Source organism: Corvus cornix, chromosome 3 (genome assembly GCF_000738735.6).
Source record: "Corvus cornix cornix isolate S_Up_H32 chromosome 3, ASM73873v5, whole genome shotgun sequence".
In the NCBI taxonomy this organism is placed as follows: domain Eukaryota; kingdom Metazoa; phylum Chordata; class Aves; order Passeriformes; family Corvidae; genus Corvus; species Corvus cornix.
In genome coordinates, this window is record NC_047056.1 from 91680723 (window position 1) to 91699670 (window position 18948).

General features: G+C 35.3%; 1 protein-coding gene across 2 annotated transcripts in view; it reads right to left on the reverse strand.

The window, feature by feature from the left end:
* MCPH1 (microcephalin 1) overlaps window positions 1–18948 on the reverse strand; it is a 53703-nt gene that overhangs the window by 12440 nt on the left and 22315 nt on the right. The gene's annotated exons all lie outside the window — the stretch shown is intronic.

Here is an 18948-nt window from a genome sequence, read left to right on the forward strand (position 1 = left end):
ATGAACTTTTGATCTGGAGATCTGGAGTTCTTCTCTAGCTCTTTCTCATGTGTCTCTCCCATTAATTTCAGAACTTTAAATAGCAGCTCAATAAAATGAGTGAAAGCAGCATCAGCATTTGATCCAATAACATCTACAGGAAAAAAACTAATCCTTGGAACAATTTCATTCAACTTACTGGTATTATCTGAGGGCTACAGATGATCCTGTGATGAGTCTACAAGGTAATAAGACAGGAGGACAACATTTCCAATCTATACTGGTCTATGAAGAGCATAGGTAGATATTTTCACCATGCATTTGTTCACAGAAGTGCAGAGCATAAAAAGGGCAATGAAATTCTAGGACAGCACTTGTTGGAAAATTGATTATCCAAATACTGCCTTATGTACAAAGACAGGAAACTATTTTGTAGTAGTTTTCTCCATCTCTAGCTATCATAGTAGTTATATGAAGCTTTTTCTCAAGGAAGAATGCAGCTTTCATGTTTGAGTACCCTGTTATGAAAAAGTAATTTACAGCAATTATGTTGTGACTTGTTGAATGCTCCATACAAAGCGAAGTGTGGGATGGATAATTCAGTGTATTTATTTAGTAGATGCAAGGAATCATACAGTAGGCTGGAATGAGTCTGTGGAGATTTTCTTCTCCAAACCTCCTGCTTAAATATGTTCCTCTGAATGCAGCCAAGGATACTATTAGTCTTCTTTTGCCACAAAGGCACATTACTGGATCCTTAAGGTGACCAAAGATGCAAACCCTCTATTCCAAGAGAAATTAATCACCAAGAATTTCTGAAAAACCTGAAGTATGCCACAACAACTTCAGATAACTACATATATATCACATAGGACAAGCTTCATACTGGTAAGTGCCAGACATCTTGAAAACAAAAAGGCGGCAGTTTATTTTCTACCCAACAAGAAAATTTTGAAGTATTTATAAGAAAGAGGAAACCAAGAAATTTATTTATTCAACAACTCTTTTCTGTATAAGACGAAGAGCTATTTCCATATAAATTTCAACATCTATGTTTTATAGCTCTGGAAACATGAGGAAAGCTGAGAAACAGTCATCTGCAATGTCAGATTGAGTGGTTAATCTCTATTATTACTGTGAGCAGTTGAGATGGCTTAAGGCTGGGCTGACAGATAAGTTCCCCACCCAGTCACTACTATTTCTATTCTACATTTTTTCCCACTTGCAGCAAAATATCTAAGAATTTCCCTTCATTTTTACCAATGCTGAATACAATAAATGTTTCAGAACATAACAGAAGTATATTATATCAGGATATAAAAAAGTCAATCTGAATAATGTGAGTTGGCTAATGTTGAGCAGAAATTAATCTGTCCAAAAATAATGCATGGGACATGAGTTTCTCATCCATGAGATAAGACCTTGGGCCTTTCTAAAATACATAATGAGGTACAATACAGAAATACTTTGGCTAAATTAAGCACTGAAAAACTGTAACTAACAGATCTTCACACAGACAAATTTCATCTAATTGAACTAACTCTACATAAGCCTGAATATCTTAACATTGGCAATATTGTATGTAATATGGACACAAACATGGTTGATATTTCAGCTATACAAAATTAATTTATTGTGTAGTAGAATTAAAAAGCATTTCTTACACATTCATAAGAAACAATCCAACATCCACAAGCAATTCCCAGCATAATATTCAAGGTATGACAAGGACTCCCAGTAACTACGTGACTTGTTTCACACACTTCATCTGAGAACAAAAAGTCTCCAAGTTTATTCACTACCTGAATTACTGTATTTTGCTTCCTAAAAAGAAGAAAAGGTAAAAAAACCCATACAACATTGGATGGAGGAAGGCAGAATTATAAAATCATATACACACAATACAAATTAACTCAAATTCACCTCATGTCTTTCCCCCCAATCATTTTTTATCCTTTTCTCACTAAGCCTCTACCCACTTGCTAGCCCTAAATTCATTAGCCTCTCCACAGAGTCCAAACAGACCTTCTTCCATTATCACACAATCACATGATGCCATGATGATTTTTTGCCTTTTCTTTTATACCCCTGTTATACCTTTTTTACAACTTCTGTATTCTTAGTGCTTTTTTCCTACATTCTTAGACTTGTTTGTTCAGCTAGGAGAGTAAACATTTTAGAAGCTTCGTAGCTAGGGATCAGTGTGCCCCAGACCCCAAGGTCCTCTCCAGAACACATTCTGTAAACTACGATAGAACCATCCAGGGGAAGGTTCCTTGGAGGGGGGGGGGGGGGCCCTCATTCAAGCCTCTCATTGGGGAATTTTTGATAGATATGCTAATTAGTGAGACCTATAATGTTAGACCAGATCTATTGTGGGTGGGCACTGTGGTGTGCATTTTGGTGCATTCGACCTGGACGTGTGCACTTAAGGATCCTTTATTAAATACCAAGGTAAAATCCCTTTTTCCCTTCTAACCATGTTTAACTCTTGATTTTAAGACCAAGGAAAGGCATCAACATCTATTTGCTCATCAAAGCCCTTTTGCCCCTCATACTATCTTGTCTGTTTAAATAAAAGCTTTTGAGTGCAGAATTATCTATTATGTTGTTTATGTACAATGCCCAACACAACAGAGCCTAATTCTTGGTTTCTTTTGTAGTACTATAACAAAAATATTACCAAGAAATGCAAACATTTCGACACAGCGCACTTAACAGTTTTTCATTAGGAAGCACCAGATTTTCAGCATCTGAATAATTCTGTGTCTAAATTTAGAGAGAAGTCCTAATGTTTCAATTAAAAATTCACTTATCCTTAAATACAATTATAATGAAATCTATAAAATTAAACATAAACTCCAGAATGGCCATCTATAACTGGAATTCTAATTTGAGCTCTCTATGTAGCTAAGCAGGAGCACATAAATATATAATTATGAAAGCAGAAAGACCTTGGTATCATCAGAGAAAAGCTGTTGCATGATAATAATTTACTGCTCTTATTAATGATTATTTTTACAATTATAAATGATTGTTAAAATCTGTAAATGAAAGCAAAATTCTGGTGGTCCCTCTGCTCCCCACACTGACTTTGAAATGTCCATGTAACACAAGATAAAGCAATTAGGCACAACCTTGAACACAGTCACATCTATCACAGTGGTGACCCTTTAAGGCAAAACATGTAAATTAATCACGGACACAATGCAAGTGCAATCAGAGCTTCTCTAGAAACCTCTGGGGTCGTTTCATTCTCACTACATTTAACTCCACAGAAAAGAAGTCTGTTAAAACTCCCAAAATATCCCAGCTAAAACAAACACTACATAGCAGAATCCCAACAAAACTGCAAAAAAAATTCTTCACAAAAATTGGAGCAATCTATTTTTCAAGAAGTTTAAAACAAAAAAATGAGTAGTGAAAACAGTGCAGCAAATTAATCTCACAATTAAGTCAAAAGGTGATATTGTATGTTGAAATACTTAAAAAAATCAAATGACTGACCCTCTCTCTGGTATGAATGCTGGCCTTGGCTATACAGCTTTGATTGTTACTAGAGTATTTAGTATTCCCTTTTCATTTTGTGAGGTTTAGCTTGGCATAGCCTACAAGTGAATGTTTTTGCAACATTGCAACCCATAGGGGCTGGCCCTGCGTGCTCCCATGCCCTACCTGAACCTTTTCTTAGTTCTTCCTGTATCTACACAAAATTCCTTACAATGTGAAGAAAAACTTCTGTTGTACAGAATTGAATTGTACATCTTCTTGAATTGAAGATGTCTTACAAACTGCAGAGAAAACTCACCAGTTTATACTTGAGACAGCTGCAAAAACTGGTGGAGGAAAATTTACAGCAAAATTTCACTCAATTTTTAAATCAGAAAATTAGGTAGCTGGTGGCTGTGAATCAGTGAGCAGCATTTAATATAATCTCAAAACCCAATGCCATGAAACCATTGAACTCATGCATCTTAAAATGTAAATTCTAATGAACCGCTTTTGAGGCTGTAGCTACTGGTAAGTAGAATTGGCTTTTGACCACTGGGTTGTACTTTGGAGGACTCTTTTCTGTTCTTTAGTTCTTTCAGAAGCACTCCCTTTCCCTTCACCCATTTACAAGTTGATGAATGCCTACAGCTGTAGTCAGCCAAAAGCAGTCTTAATGAAAAGGTTCTGACGAAAAGCAATTGTTATCCCCAGACAATTTAATTTAATGAAATAGTAATTGGGTAGTGGGAAAAGTCAACATATAAGAACATAAAAGAAATAATATATTAATGACCTCTTAAAAAAAAAAAAATACCCAGCTGAACCAGGATTTGTTCCCCTCTTTTAGGCAGACCACAGCCTCTGTTTTCCCCTACTATCTGCACTGTAGAGATGATCTTTACCTCCTCTACTGTGATCCTGCATTGCATGACTTGTGAAGTTCATTTTATAGTCTTGGTGTTACTAGCATCCAGGCACATTAAACAGAAGAAAACTATTAATTCCATTTTATGTTTCTGACATACATAAGTATACTTGTTAATAGCTATTGACGACCTTTTACAAAAAACTTCTGAAAGCATAGCCACTAAGTACTGTTTCTGAGTATTTTTATCTGTGTTACTGTCAGCATTTAGTTATATCAAACCTGAAACAGATTTTTGGGTAGTATAAATATCCTGAGTTTTGAAAAAGAATTCAAAAACTGTAAGCAAGTGTAGTATAAAATATGGAATCATGTTTTTGTTGGATGTTCCTTATGCTGTAAGACTTTTAAGAGAATGATAAGAGCATGCCAGAAAATTATTAACTCTCCCCCAAAATATGCAGTGGCAGTTGCTTCTAATGTTTTGAAACTAAGTTGCTAAAAAGCCTACAACTGATATTTATTCTGCAACTATTCATATGAAATAAAACATTTTAAACTGATGTTTCAGATTATGACTTTTTAAATAGAAATAATTAAAATGTATGGTGAAAAGGCTGTGTTGGACTGAACCATTTACTCTTCACAACTACTATTTACATTTCCTTCATAAAAATTCAAAACTTGCTTAAAATTTTAGTTTTATTGCTCTGAAGCCCTGTTGAACTCACCTATGGAACCGCTTCAGTCTGCACCACTGCATCAAAGACATACCTATACAGTCCAAATAACAATGACATATGCATGCATGTACAAGTTCCTAGCTAGAATACAGAAAGAAATAAAGTGCAGAGCCTAAAGATAAATTTCATTTTCTATAGGCTTAAAAGAATTATCAACATTCAAATTTAAATGATGGGCTGAATAAAGAGTCAAAATGGTTAATACTTACTCAGAAGACGTATTTGTTGCAACTAGTGTCCTTGTTGGGAAGAGACATGAAAGAAACAAGAAAACATCAAAAATCTGAAAAAACCTCAAGTTAGAAAATGTTATATTAAAAGGTGTAAACTACTCCATAATTATAGTATCACCTGGAGAAGAGTCTATACTAATTAACAAATATTCTAGAAATATTAAACTTTGAGGACATGGAAGGAAGCAAAACTCTTCAATCATGTTTTATGTCACAGCATACAATATAGCAGAAGACAGGAATGCTTTTTTTAGTAAAAACAAAAAGCAAAGGATTTCCAGCCTGAGATGCCATAGAAATAAGAACAGTATTGGTCTACTGACTTTTCCTTTTCATCAGATGGAAAGGAAAAGGTAGCTTACCTACAACAAAGAAAACCTGTAATTTAAAATTCCAGTTTATTCCAAAAGAAAGGCAGAAACTGGCTGGGATGCTTCAGAAACAAGAGCATATTTATTGTAAAATATAATTTTAATTATTTTGTTTTTATTTTGATAGTGTATTTTTTTTGGGTTTTGGCACAACATCACTATTTTATGTCAAGGTTAAGTAAACATTCTTTCACTCTTCAGTATTTTCTAGCGAATAAAAGTTGTCCAAGTAATGTAACACACAGGGTATACTCAAAGAATACAGCAATCCTCAAACCAGCAATTCTTAGACACCTTAAAAAGCACCCTTCTCTTCTCCTGCAATACCCCTCATAGCTTATGTGAGAAGGAGGAATGTTTGCCCCCTATGGACTTTAAATAAGCTTGGGAGGAATTATTATTACAGAGGTCAGAAGAGGAGGAAGTTCATCACCACTGACCATGAAAGCCTCCAGTATGCACAGAGGCAGGATAGAACATGACTTTTAGCAGTATCAGAGAAATACATAACTATACAGAACATGGTAATCAAAAACACATGTAAGAGGTTTTGATCATCTTAGCTAAGAATTACTTGTAGCTACATGAACATGCACAAATAAATATACACAAACATTTTAATTTTGTAGAGAAAACAGACTGACTGAATTTTATACAATGATTTCAAAAAACTCCTAATTTTCAAAACCATTATATGAATTTAAATTATTTTTCCAGATAGCTATGGCTCCACATGAAATACTAATTCCCACTTCTGCCCCCCAATATATTAACACAACCACAAGTGGTAAGCTCCCAAAGTCTCTGCTAAAATTCAGTTTCCTTTGAGTAATATACTGAGCTGAGAGCACAAAAATATTTCGAATTGTGAGCACAGGAAAAAAAAAATTCAGGGCAACTCATTTTACCCAGTAATGAATCAAAGAACAAATGAGAGAACTCTGATGCAATTCCATCTGACCTCTGTTATCAGTACAGAACTGTTCTCTATTGAAAGACCAAGTAAACTTTCGTATTTAAGAACGGAGTTGGAATTATCTGTGTAGACTATTAGACTAACAGAATGTAGACAAATTATGTGCATCATGACTGTTCATTATATGAACACTCTTTGCATAAATAAAACACAATTTAGATTCCATTGACAAGGCAGGTATTAATGATAACTCAAGTAGTAGTCATTTCAACACAACACGGTAATTTCAACCACAAAATCCAGATACTATTTAAGTCTTCAGAAGCAATGTAATGCAGCATATTCAATAATTTTTTAAATTCATGATAAACATGCACTCAGACCAGACTATGTAAGCTCTACTGAATACCTCACACTGAATATGTATACAATGTGAAAATATAAACCCAAATAACAGTAAAATGGAATAAAACTTCAAAAGAAAAAAGGACGAAACTTTTGCACTGAAATATTTGAAAGAAATTCTATGCAGTATTTTTTGGAAATAAAGTTTCCAAATTCTAACTTATTACCAGTAATACTTACTGATGAAATCTTACTCTAGTGATAGACTGACAGTTGAAAAGAAGATAATATGCATTTATCTTGATCAAATTTGGTTCTATTCTTAGCCAAAAGAATTTCTACTGCATTACTTCCAACTCCAAACAAGCAGTTACATTTAATTGCTTTTGGAAGTTCCAACTCAATTCTACACTGGAGTTTTACGCATAAAGAATTTGAATAAAAATAATGACAACGCAACAAGATACATCAAATATACCTATCGTACTAAGTTACATACACAACATTTGAGAATAAACACTCAAAAGGGGCATCTAGTAACACAATGAGTAAGGGTTCTTGTGTCCAAAGGACTGTACACTACTGCACAGGTTAGGTCAGATGATTAGAATCAGACGTGATGCCACATTATACAGTTATGAGTATATGCCTCATACTGTCTTAATACACATGGTAGGATCTCCATAAACTCATGAGCATTAAAGGATTCTGGGATGTAACAGCCTGGGAAGGCCAAAAACAAGGCTTAAAAGCAAGCTTTTGCTTTGATCTATCCAGTCTTTCTGGGTGGAAGAACTCATCTATGTCAAATGTGTATGTTTCAGCACGGTCATGACATTCTCCTTTACTACCTGCAGCCAAGCCTCATTGCCATCACAATCAACCTCCTTGTCTAAAAGTCTGGAGTTAAATCCACACAAAGAAATTGCACTAGGTTCTTGAGGGTCTTTGTATAGTATTAGCTCTAAAGCTAAATCCTGATGTGTCAGTTCAGAATGTGCAGAAAAATATCCTTTCTCGCATTTTTTTTATAAATGTTATGAAAGTATTACTAATCATACCACTATTTTTGCCAAACTTGGGTTAAAAAGAAGCAATACTATAAACCAAGGCCAGAGCAGCCTGAGATCCTACAGCTGCTTCTTCAGTTTCAGAGCAAAAATGCTTGTTAGCAGTTCCTTAATACCTTGTCTATAGGTAACAAAAAATACTGAATCCACACAAATCGGGAAATCTACAGCCTGTCCTGACCTTACCTTGCAAGGTCAGCTTTTGAATTGCAGATTTTATATTACAACACATCGTGTACAAGATGATGCAGTGAGTATTCTGAACAAATGTCTTGTCAGTGCACTTAGAAGTGATTCAAAGACTTAAGAATGCAGGAGGGTGCACACAAAATGTAGAAATTGGAAATAAATTTAATTTCTTCCAAGCTATTATTCCATTTGCATTCAGAACTGCATATTTTTGCAAGTTAAAGGTCATTTGCTAAGCAGACAATATTTTGTTTTATTGCTTCAATAAGACAAGCAGTTCTCTTTAATTACAGTTACCAAGTGGAAAACTTAGCCAAACTATGTTCTAATTTTCAGTTCTACATTTTTCAAGTTAATTGCTTTCTCCCCCACCCCCCAATATGCAATTTTTCTTCTGTGCTTTTTGTGTCTGTTTCATTTTACATGTTGCTTTTATTGGAAAAAAAAAGAGTTAGCATTTACTTTTCTGACCAGCAAAAAGACATCTGGTGAGCATCATTATGAGTTCTAATGCATGTTTTATAGGAGGATTATTATTAATAAAACACTGGAAAAGGTGGTATTAAGTTAACTGGTCCTTTTATTTACCATTAATCTCTGAATCCTGAAGAGTTGCATATCCATACCCTGAGTCAGAGCACACACTCCTTTCTGAGTTATTTTTGAGGTCTGGAATACAGACTTTGTTATAAATGACAGCTTCAGCTTTCCTTTATATATTTCTTAGAAGCACAGTTGCATTAAGTACTTCTTTACTGTCTGCCAACAACAAGATTTTTCTAAGTCATCTGAAACAGAAAACATTCATTTCAGTAGCTAGAAGGAAACAGTATTAGTAAATCTCCCCAGTACTTAAAAGTGATACTTCCTGTATGTTAACTGACCTACACCACAAAAGAGGTATCCAACATCAAAATGTATTCTTTCTCTCTTCTAAATTTTAGCTGGTGTTTCCTGGAGATGAAGGACAAGAAGAAAAAAGTCCTGTTTTGTAAAACCTGCTTTTCAAGAAGGTGAACTCAAATTTTGCTTCATTAAGCTTGTCATGAGTTTTTTTTCATAAGTGACAAATGAATGAAAATGAGACCATAAAATGTTTTTCCAGACTAGTTCTCAAGAATAAAGTGTATTTATGCAAAGAATTAATTTGATAGGAATACATTTAGATTTGTGACTGATAAAATTCAAGCCTATGTATATTAGGCCTCATTGTGTCTTTCAGTCAAGAACCCATGTCTCAAATATTTTTCAAGAAATTATTTCAACCAATAAATAGCACTTTTAGATTGCATATTACTTAGTCCAAGTGCTCCTCTTGTGCCTTAGAGTTGACTGAAGTTCTGAAAGAAATAAGCCTCAGAGTAGTCTCAAACTCAGATATGTGTTTTAGTGGAGTGAAAAAAGATCTTCAACTTCAGACTCAACAAGATACCCTATGTGGGTTGGCCAATATACAAGGGATAAAGAACTTTTGGAGGGTGGGAGGCAGGCAGGAAAAAAACAGTGCATGTGTGAGCAAAGAAAGTGTAAGGGAGAGTATATTATACTGTTTTATAATCTTCAAATCCCTTTCTTTGGCTATTCCAAAGAAGTCCATCAGCTGGTTCTGAAATTGGTTTAGTACACTTATAATCAATTTTGATCTTTACAACTCCATTTCAGAAGTAATAATCTTCAGTCTTAATAGTATATGAGCCAAAAGACAGAGCTGTGTGTAGTATAGGAATATTAAAAATATCAGGTTAATTTCACTCTGCCTCTATTTAAGAACGTTGTAATCAGGACCCAAAACTTTAAAGCTGTTTTTAGAAACATATTATAAGTAGTATAACATTAATTTGTTCAAGTAATTGTGGCTCATAGCTGAAAATAATTGGTAATTGGAATGAATGATTACTATTCAGTATTTTTAAACAGCAATTATTTAAAGCTGTAATTTACTTTCTGGCTGACCTTTCTCTTACCAATCCTTTGATACTGATATTTTTCAAGTTTCCTCTGGCTGCAAAAGTCAATTTCAACTGTAATTTCTTCACCAAATATAGTACCTCTGCTTTGGTCCTAGAAAGATATGAAAAAATGAGCCCATCCTAACTAAATCAAATATTGCCATGTGGAAAGATGAAAAACAAAGCAGTCTATTAGAAGACCGAGAAATTAGATGATGTGACAGGTGCCTGGGCATCATTTTTCCTTCACTGCCAAATACAAGAAAATAATGAGAAATCCTGTAATTGAAGACATAGGAACCCCTAGAACTCGTGTTTGCAAGATAAGAGAGAATGAGTAGCTTCAGACTTTTCAGACAACAGTGTCAGAGTTTACAACTTTCTGACATTTTCAGTTTTCCACATGCAACCCAATCATAGCTAACAACTATATTTAAGAAAAATAAAAAACCCCCAACCATAGGAATGCATAACTTTGTAGCAAGGGATAGCTTTCCCAGCATTCTGCAACTTTGAAGGACAGGTTTACCCATCTGTGATCATTAGCAAAACTGGAGAGGGACTTTTTCTGTTAGGATAGCCAAAGATTAAGGGGAGAGGAGATGCTCCTTCCCAATCATTTGACTGCAACCAAAAAACTCCTACATCAATCAGCGTGACATTATCAATTCTACAAGCACAGGCAGTAGTGATTCTCATTCCAAGCTCAAGCCTTTCCAACAGGTACAAATTAGGGATTGACTTCCTGGTCAGCAACACTCAGGAAAAGCAGCAGTCCAGTTCTCAACTGTATTTTACCAGGAAAGTTTCATGTCTTTACCTTATTATGTGAAACCTGAGGAAATCATAGAACCATAGAATATCCTTGGTTGGAAGGCACCCAGAAGGATCATCAAAGTCCAACTCCTGGCCCTGCACAGGACATCCCAAGAGTCACACTGTGTGCCTGAGTGTCTTGTTCAAATACTTCTCGAACTCTGTCAGGCTTGGTGCTGTGACCACTTCTCTGGGGAGCCTGTTCCAGCGCCCAACCACCCTCTGGGTGAAGAACGTTTTTCTAGTATCAGAAAGAGCCAGCAGGATTACCAATGTGACAGAAGCGAATCTCAAGAAGTGGAATGCTAAGGGGAGGAGAAAGGAACGTTATAGTTTAGATTCTAACATGATTAGATTCTAGGATGAAAGCTCAGGTGAAGGAATGGTACATGTTTACCCCAAAAAAGTCAAAAGACAGGAAGAAGAGGAACCAGGGCTATCATGGGGCAACACTATGTTACAGAGAAAACTGGTATAGGCAAAAAGAAACATTTTAAAGACAACACTAAGGAGCAAATTAATTCTGTCATTAGTACCAAATAATGCCCAATGTATACTCACCTTCCCAAATGATATGTGAGAAAGTCATGCACAGTTAATTTTTTTCTGCTGAAATTTTAGGCAAGATGAACTTCACCCCTTAACTCCAGCCTCACCAAGGTTAAGAAAACTAGTTTGTACCCTTCTATAAATAATTCCAACAAAAAAAGAGTATGCTATAGAATGAATCTGTTTCATCTGTTCAAACAAAAAAATTGATTACACTCTCATAATGATCTAATGAAGTGAACAATGCCTCCAGACAGCTGACTTATGACCAATTAAAAGCACTTTATAAAGCTTCAGATTTATATGGCCTTATTGTGAGATAAAAAAAGAAGCCACAAGGGTAGTGGGCAACAGTAGAGTAGCTCCAGTGAAATTAATTGCTTGATATTTAAGACCTTGTCAAGCCATGCATTCAAGTTTTGGTCATGATGGTTGTCACCCATCATCGACGGTTCATTAGAAATCAATGTTTGCCTCAGCTACTTCATTGGAGACATCAGTGGCTCATTAACTCTGCTCACAATGGGTCATTGGGCAGAAGAACTGAGACACAGAGACACATTTCCGTTGTGCAAGCTGTAGGTATGGAACCATTTTAAGAGGGGAAAAAACCATTTTGCTTTACCCCAACTGTTATGTGGTGGGTTTGCACAATTATTAGCAGTGTGAAGTTAATTTGGATAGTTTAAGTCTTCTGGAGACTGCCAACTATGCAACAATGAGTGGAATTTGAGGTGAAGATAATCCTGAATATGTTTGCAGCCCAAAAGACTCAAGCCAGGATTTATGTTAACTTTGTGTTAAGATACAAGATTGTAAACTTCAGTAAATACTTTGCTGACAAGGTTTTAAGCCACTTGTTGATGATAACTGTCTTGGGGTGACTTTATGATGTGTATCCCCTATCACTGCTCTATCCCTAGAAATTAATTTTGTGCTTTTTTGTGCCTTTAAACAGAGCCTGAGAGGGGGGAGAGAAAAAACCAAGCGAACTTTTCAAAACAGTTGTTCAAGGACACAGATACACACTCCTCTTTTTCTGCAGCAGCAAGAGTGGAGGAAGCACCCTTCTTGCTTTTCAGCCAGCTTTCAGCTCCTTTTCTCCAGAGGGAGATGGAGAGTTGAACTTTGTTTTCCTGGGACTTTGGTTTTTCCCTTCTTCTCTTCTGGACTGCTTCAACATCAGAACACATTGGGAGAATTTTCCACCAAGGCCACAGAGGTGGGCCCACACCGACCCAGCTCCAAGGATGAGAGAGACTACATCTACAGAAGAAATCTGAAATTTTCCCAGGTTTCTCTCCATGGCGAGAGGTTTTATTATTTAGCATTATTATCCTTTTCCTGCGTGTTTGTTAAATAAATAGTTTGTACCTCTTTCACTTTCCTCCAAGGAAAATTTCTTTTTTCCTGAACCTGGTAGGAGAAGAGTGGTTGTAACCTGGCTTCTATCAGAGGATATTTTCCTCCAAATTTGTCCAAACTGGCACATAGCCAACAACCTGACTTAAAGCTTTACAGCCCTCTAGACCATATGGTAAACAACTGAACAATATTTATGTCATGCTTTAAAGAGCAACAGCAATATTAGGAAGGGTAGAATAAAAATTTTTTAACCATGCCCCCCCCAAATATTTTTTTAGAATCTTGAAGGATTATGAATTAATCATACTTGCAGACAAATCTCCGAAAAACAAAAGATTTTTGTAGTGCATATGTAATGTGTTGCAAGATTTTTTCCTATTTGACTGACTGCCTATTTATATCTCTGTTCCATACAGATTTGTTTGTAAACTCATAATTCAATTCTACAAAGATCACACCAATAATCTATCAAATGTTTAATTCCAATGAAGAACAGAATGGTAATATTTGTCAAATTATTACCACAAAAACTTGATGAAGACACTGATGCTGATGAAATGGAGTTTAGGAAATCTTTTGTTCAGATTGATTTTCAACAATTTTCATGAGCTGCAAGACTATAATTTAGAAAGGAGACCCATTAACAAAAGGATTTCCAGCCTATAGAGTCATGCCAGACACCAGCAGGTTTAAGTAGGGTGTTAATTTTCCCAAGAGCTAAATAAAAAAAAAAGAAAAAAAAAAAAAGAAAAAAAAAGAGGATTTAAGCAGCAGTTGCTTTTCCTCCTGATAGTTCCTGATGCCAAGAGGGAAAACAGTTTCAATTTTACAGTTATTCTCTGCCAAGTCAGCTGCAGTCCAGTGGATTATTTGGTTTTCTGGCATGATGGTTGTGAACACAGTGTACCTCAAAACTGGAAAAGAACAGCATACATACATATCTTCAGCAATGAGGTATGCTTCAAGCATGGACTCTATGATCTGACTTCTTGCACAAGGTTTATGTACTGTTCCCCTCATGCTCTGAGCCAGAAAGAGCTGCATTTGCTTCTTGTACCTAAGCCTTCCTTCCACCATTAAATCCAAAAATGCCACAGACTTTTATTCAAAAGGATGGAGATGACATAGATGTACTTCAAATAACTTGATATTCCAGGATGTTATTCTTGGTGCTTATCCTTATCTACCATTCACTGTGAATAGATCTTGAGCAATTTCCTACTTGCCTAAAAGTAGTAATAAAAAATATGTTCTGACTTTACATGAAGCCTCATAAACAGTCTTCTCATAAAAAGTCACCAAACCTACCAATCTTCTGGGGAAAAAAAAGAAACGGTGTTTTTTTTTCCTTAATTCTATGTGGACAAAAAAACCCAAAACTCTCCATCTACTTAATCCTCTATGTCTTCTTTTAGAAGAAGGGTCTGAAAAATAATCAATATGTTGATTTGTTGAGGAAACAGAAATTTAGTGACAATTTAATATAAAAACTTAGGAAAATTCAGTTCCTGGATCTTTACTATCCTGCCTGCTAAGATGACAAGCTACAGTCAACCACCTCCTGTTTCACTGTCACAGCACATTTCCAGTGTTCCAAACAGCAACACATACAAGAGCGTGAACACCAGCTGCCAGTGTCCCTGGAACAACAGGAAACAGCTTGAGCTGAGAGGAGCATGTGCCTTTTGCCATAGAAAGGTACTGATTTTACAAGACACTTTTAAGAAATAGACCACAGCACTTCAGTAGGTAGTCCCAAATAGCTAATATGAAACCTGTCATAAAGAGAATGATTTCTAGTGACCCAAGGTCATGAATCAACCCACTGGGTTCATCTACAGGAGATAATCCTGTCAGGCATGGTAGCATCCCTAAGGGGTGATAACAAAACTGTTGACATTAGGATATGGCCCAAAGCATGCACTGTAAGGTATAGCAGCAGTTGCCAAGAGTATGGCTCCTGTCCTGGAAGCCCTCAACTTGATGTGGGAGAAGTGTGGGGGACAAATTCACTAGCTGGAGGAAGTCCAGAACCAGAACTGCCTCGCAAAGGTTGAGTGAAAATAGTCATGGGATTAATCATACAGAAGTATTTTTAAAACTGTCTCAAACCATGGGATTCATAGGCATCCTTCACAGTGCTATCCTCTGACCACCCCCATTACATCAAGCATTTTCCCCAAACCATAAAGGTAGGTAGTTCTAGTTTCTTCATTGTTAACTCTAAAAGAGCTTGCATGCTTCCACCTTGTCTAATTCACTGTCCTATTCATTTGTGCCTCTAAGCCAGTAACATTTCAAGTATCAGTATTTAAAATATGTACCTATTCAAAGCAACTACAAATCAAAACTGGAAGGAAAACATAAAATTATGTTGTCCCCTAAACCAACACAATCTAAGACAAGTCTATGCATGCACATATAAAATATAGTCATAAAGTTACTTTCCTGAATATCTGGCAAGATGCTTCATGTTTTATAGTAACAGATTTTTCAGGATATTAAAATTTGTTTTGCCATGAATAAAGTAATTTAAAAAAGGATTCTGATAACAGGATCTCACAATGGCCTGCTTCACCCTATTTGTTCCACAGCATGAGCTTAGATTGCTTGTAAAAATCTTCTCTCAAAAAATCTCTTAAGATCAGTGCTGATGCACCTTCACCCAAATCCAAGAGCTACAGAAATATGAGCCAAGATGAATCTGTTTAAAAACAAAACTGAAGGAATTTCAGTTAAGTCCATACTGTCTTCTTTGTGAAAATATGTTTTTAATTATCTCTCGTGAAAAAAACATTTTTTCACATGGTTAAAGAGTTTCTTCGTTTCACTCAGAAAACAGTATTTTAAGGGTTTTTTTCATTTTAAAGTTTATTCCAATTGTATTTCTAGTGACGTGAAACTCTTAGATGCTTTAAAAGACATTCATCACTTCTCCTATCCCTCTAAAACTATAAAACAAATTTTTATTTGGATAAAAATGGCAGTTAACTGGTTAATAATAATGAATCTCTGATCTTTTTAAAGTACAAAATATTTAACTTGTGGCATGCAACAGGCGCTGTGATAAACGTAACCTTTTTTGTGACAATAAGCAATAAAATGAGCACTCAACCTCATACCAGTAGTTCACCACTACTGTAAATAACTTTCTTGAATACATTTTCGGCTTTAAGATGAATTTTAGTTTTTTCACTTTGTCCTCCCTGTGCAAAGCAACAAAGAATTATGAATCCAATTTCATGGAATAATTGAAAAACAAATCACAATGCAAAAAGGGTTTATTTTATCCCTGCAATCCAGTAGCATCAACTTAGATTTCTAGACCAGGGAAGCCACCTGCTGACATTCACAAGCATTAATCGACAGCATTTATCCTTACCAACTCTGCCTCAAAACTAAGAGTCAATTTTATAAATTTGTCTATATGTGCTGCCTTTGAACTTACCAAAAGTCTTGGTTTCGGGGTGGTGGTGTTGTTTTAAATCCAAAAATCTTTTTCCTGAAGCCATTAAAGATTCCTGAAAATCTTACTTATCTTCCCCAAACACACCTGCAGCTGCCATTATAAACTGTTCTGTCTTTGTGGCTTTTGTTTGTTGACATTACAATTTTACATGTATTTGATTAGACATCTTCCAAATTAACAGTGCAATAAGCATGCCGACATAAAGAGTATAGATAAAGAAATTATGAGTACTTTAATCTAAAATTGTGATATACAAGTGATGCCTTTTCCTGGTCTTAAAATCAAGAGTCAGACACGGTTAGAAGGGGAAAAGGGATTTTACCTTGGTATTTATTGTAAGGATCCTTAGGTGCACACATCCAGGTCATGTGCATTGAGATGCACCCCCCCAACATTGGGTATAACATTATAGGTCTTACTAATTAGCATATCTATCAAAGATTCCCCAATGAGAGGCTCAAGTGAGCCCCCCTCCCCAAGGAACCTTCCCCTGGACGGTTCTATCTTGGTTTACAGAATGTGTTCTGGAGAGGACCTTGGGGTCTGGGGCACACTGATCCCTAACTACGAAGCTTCTAAAATGTTTAGTCTCTTAGCTTGACAAACAAGTCCAAGAATGTAGGCAAAAAGCACTAGGAATACAGAAGCTGTAAAAAGGTATAACGGGTATAAAAGAAAAGGCAAAAATCTTCATGGCATCACAAGTATCTAAACAAAGTCATTCTTGGTTTTGACTTCAGCTAAAACAAAATACAAGAAACTCAACCTGCATGATGTTTTGAAGAAAACAAAAGCATAACACAATAGCACAGCAGAGAAATACAGAACCTATGGCTTGGTTTCTATTAAAGAAACTACAAATGAAAAATTGAAAGAACCAGAGAAGTAAATAATGTTAAGACTTAGACCTAGTCCTATTTCCTAAAGATATTTTTCCATGGCTTTTTTAATATTTACCATCACATAGTGAACTCCAAAGGCCTACTGACATGCGTTCACTGTACTGAATGAGTTAGAATTGTAGTGTTCACTGTAGCATACACCACAGTGAATGAGTTATAACTAAAGTACACTAAGAAGTTTCGGTTTCGATATTATCTGGGAATTACATTCAGCAAGCATCTAAAATATTTTTAAGGAGGTATTACATTTCAAACTCTTTTTCTATAAAAAAGATAGCTGCAATTTACATAGCTGTCTCTTATTTTAGGAAGCAAAGTAATGAATTTAAGAGATCACACTTACAACAGATTCCCAGCAATATGGTCTGTCTCAAGATTCACATAGTCACGTTTGTGGAAATGTTCATCCATGAAAATATCTAGGAAATGGCATTTCTTCTGCAGTTTTGCTTTTAGCAAAAAGTTTCTTTTAAGATTTAAATTAAGTTAGGAAATTCTTCATAATACTATGATTCAATAAAATAATATTTTTAAAGATATTTGTGCCATTTCTCTCCCACTTCTTTCTTTATGCAAAGGAAACCAACTAACATTTTCTAACTTAACTTTTACATTGCCAAAAGTTAGCAAAATGTTGCAATGTTTAAACTGTAGCCACTGGAAAAATGTATTAAATAAAAATGGTGTATAATGTTTGGTTGTTTTTATAAAGCTTCAAGAACATATTCTGATTGGTACTAGAGAGGTTTTGCAACATAATTAGTTACAAAAATTTACAGAGTCTTATTTTGTTCAAAACAATATTCTCTTAAAATTTAAACTTTTCAGAGCACCAGTCTCATTGCCAGACATAGCACCTGGTTAATCACATGGCACCTTTTTGTGAATTTTTTTTTTTTTATTTTTCAGTCAAATACCTGTCCTTCCCCAAAATTGTCTCTATATGAATCTGCATAGTCACGCTGACAATGAAAACCATTAAAATTAGTTTTAAAAAGCATTCTTGACATGAATGAAACTATACACTGCTATTTTATTGATATTTGAGTGAAATGGTACTATCAGCAAGATAAAATGAATGGATAAAAGAAGTAATCTCAAAACACTCAATAGAAATTTTCTCTAGCACCCACTTAACTTTCCTACTGTTAAACACCTCACAGAGCATGCTTTGCAAGCAGACACCAAGTAGAACCATTTAAAGATACCTCTGACTGCAAGGCCAGATCTGACAAAGAGGAACAGTAAAATAGAATTTCATATTTCTTTTTCTTTCTCTTCATTATATATTCATTATGTTGGGATCTTAAGAGAAATGAGTCAAAATTAGCACTGATGTAAAATGCTCTTGTTGAGTAATTTCACTGGAGAAGGAATCAGTACCAACAAACCTGACAAATCTCCAAGCACACTTTCTGCAAATAGCCTTAGAAAGAGCCACTGAGTGTGGTTTGTGGATTTATATGTAGCAGCTTCAGTCAGATTTCTGTGCCAGGAGATGAAACTATTCTGGAGAGATATTTTAGCCTAGAGATAGCACTATCTTAAATGCTTCTATAGGACATGGATCTAGAGTGATTTATACATTCTACATTCTAGATATTAATTTTACACATAATATATTTAGGAAAATAAAGGGAATAAATATTTAAAAAACGTAAAAGTAGCAAAATGCAGACAAGTCAAATAATCATT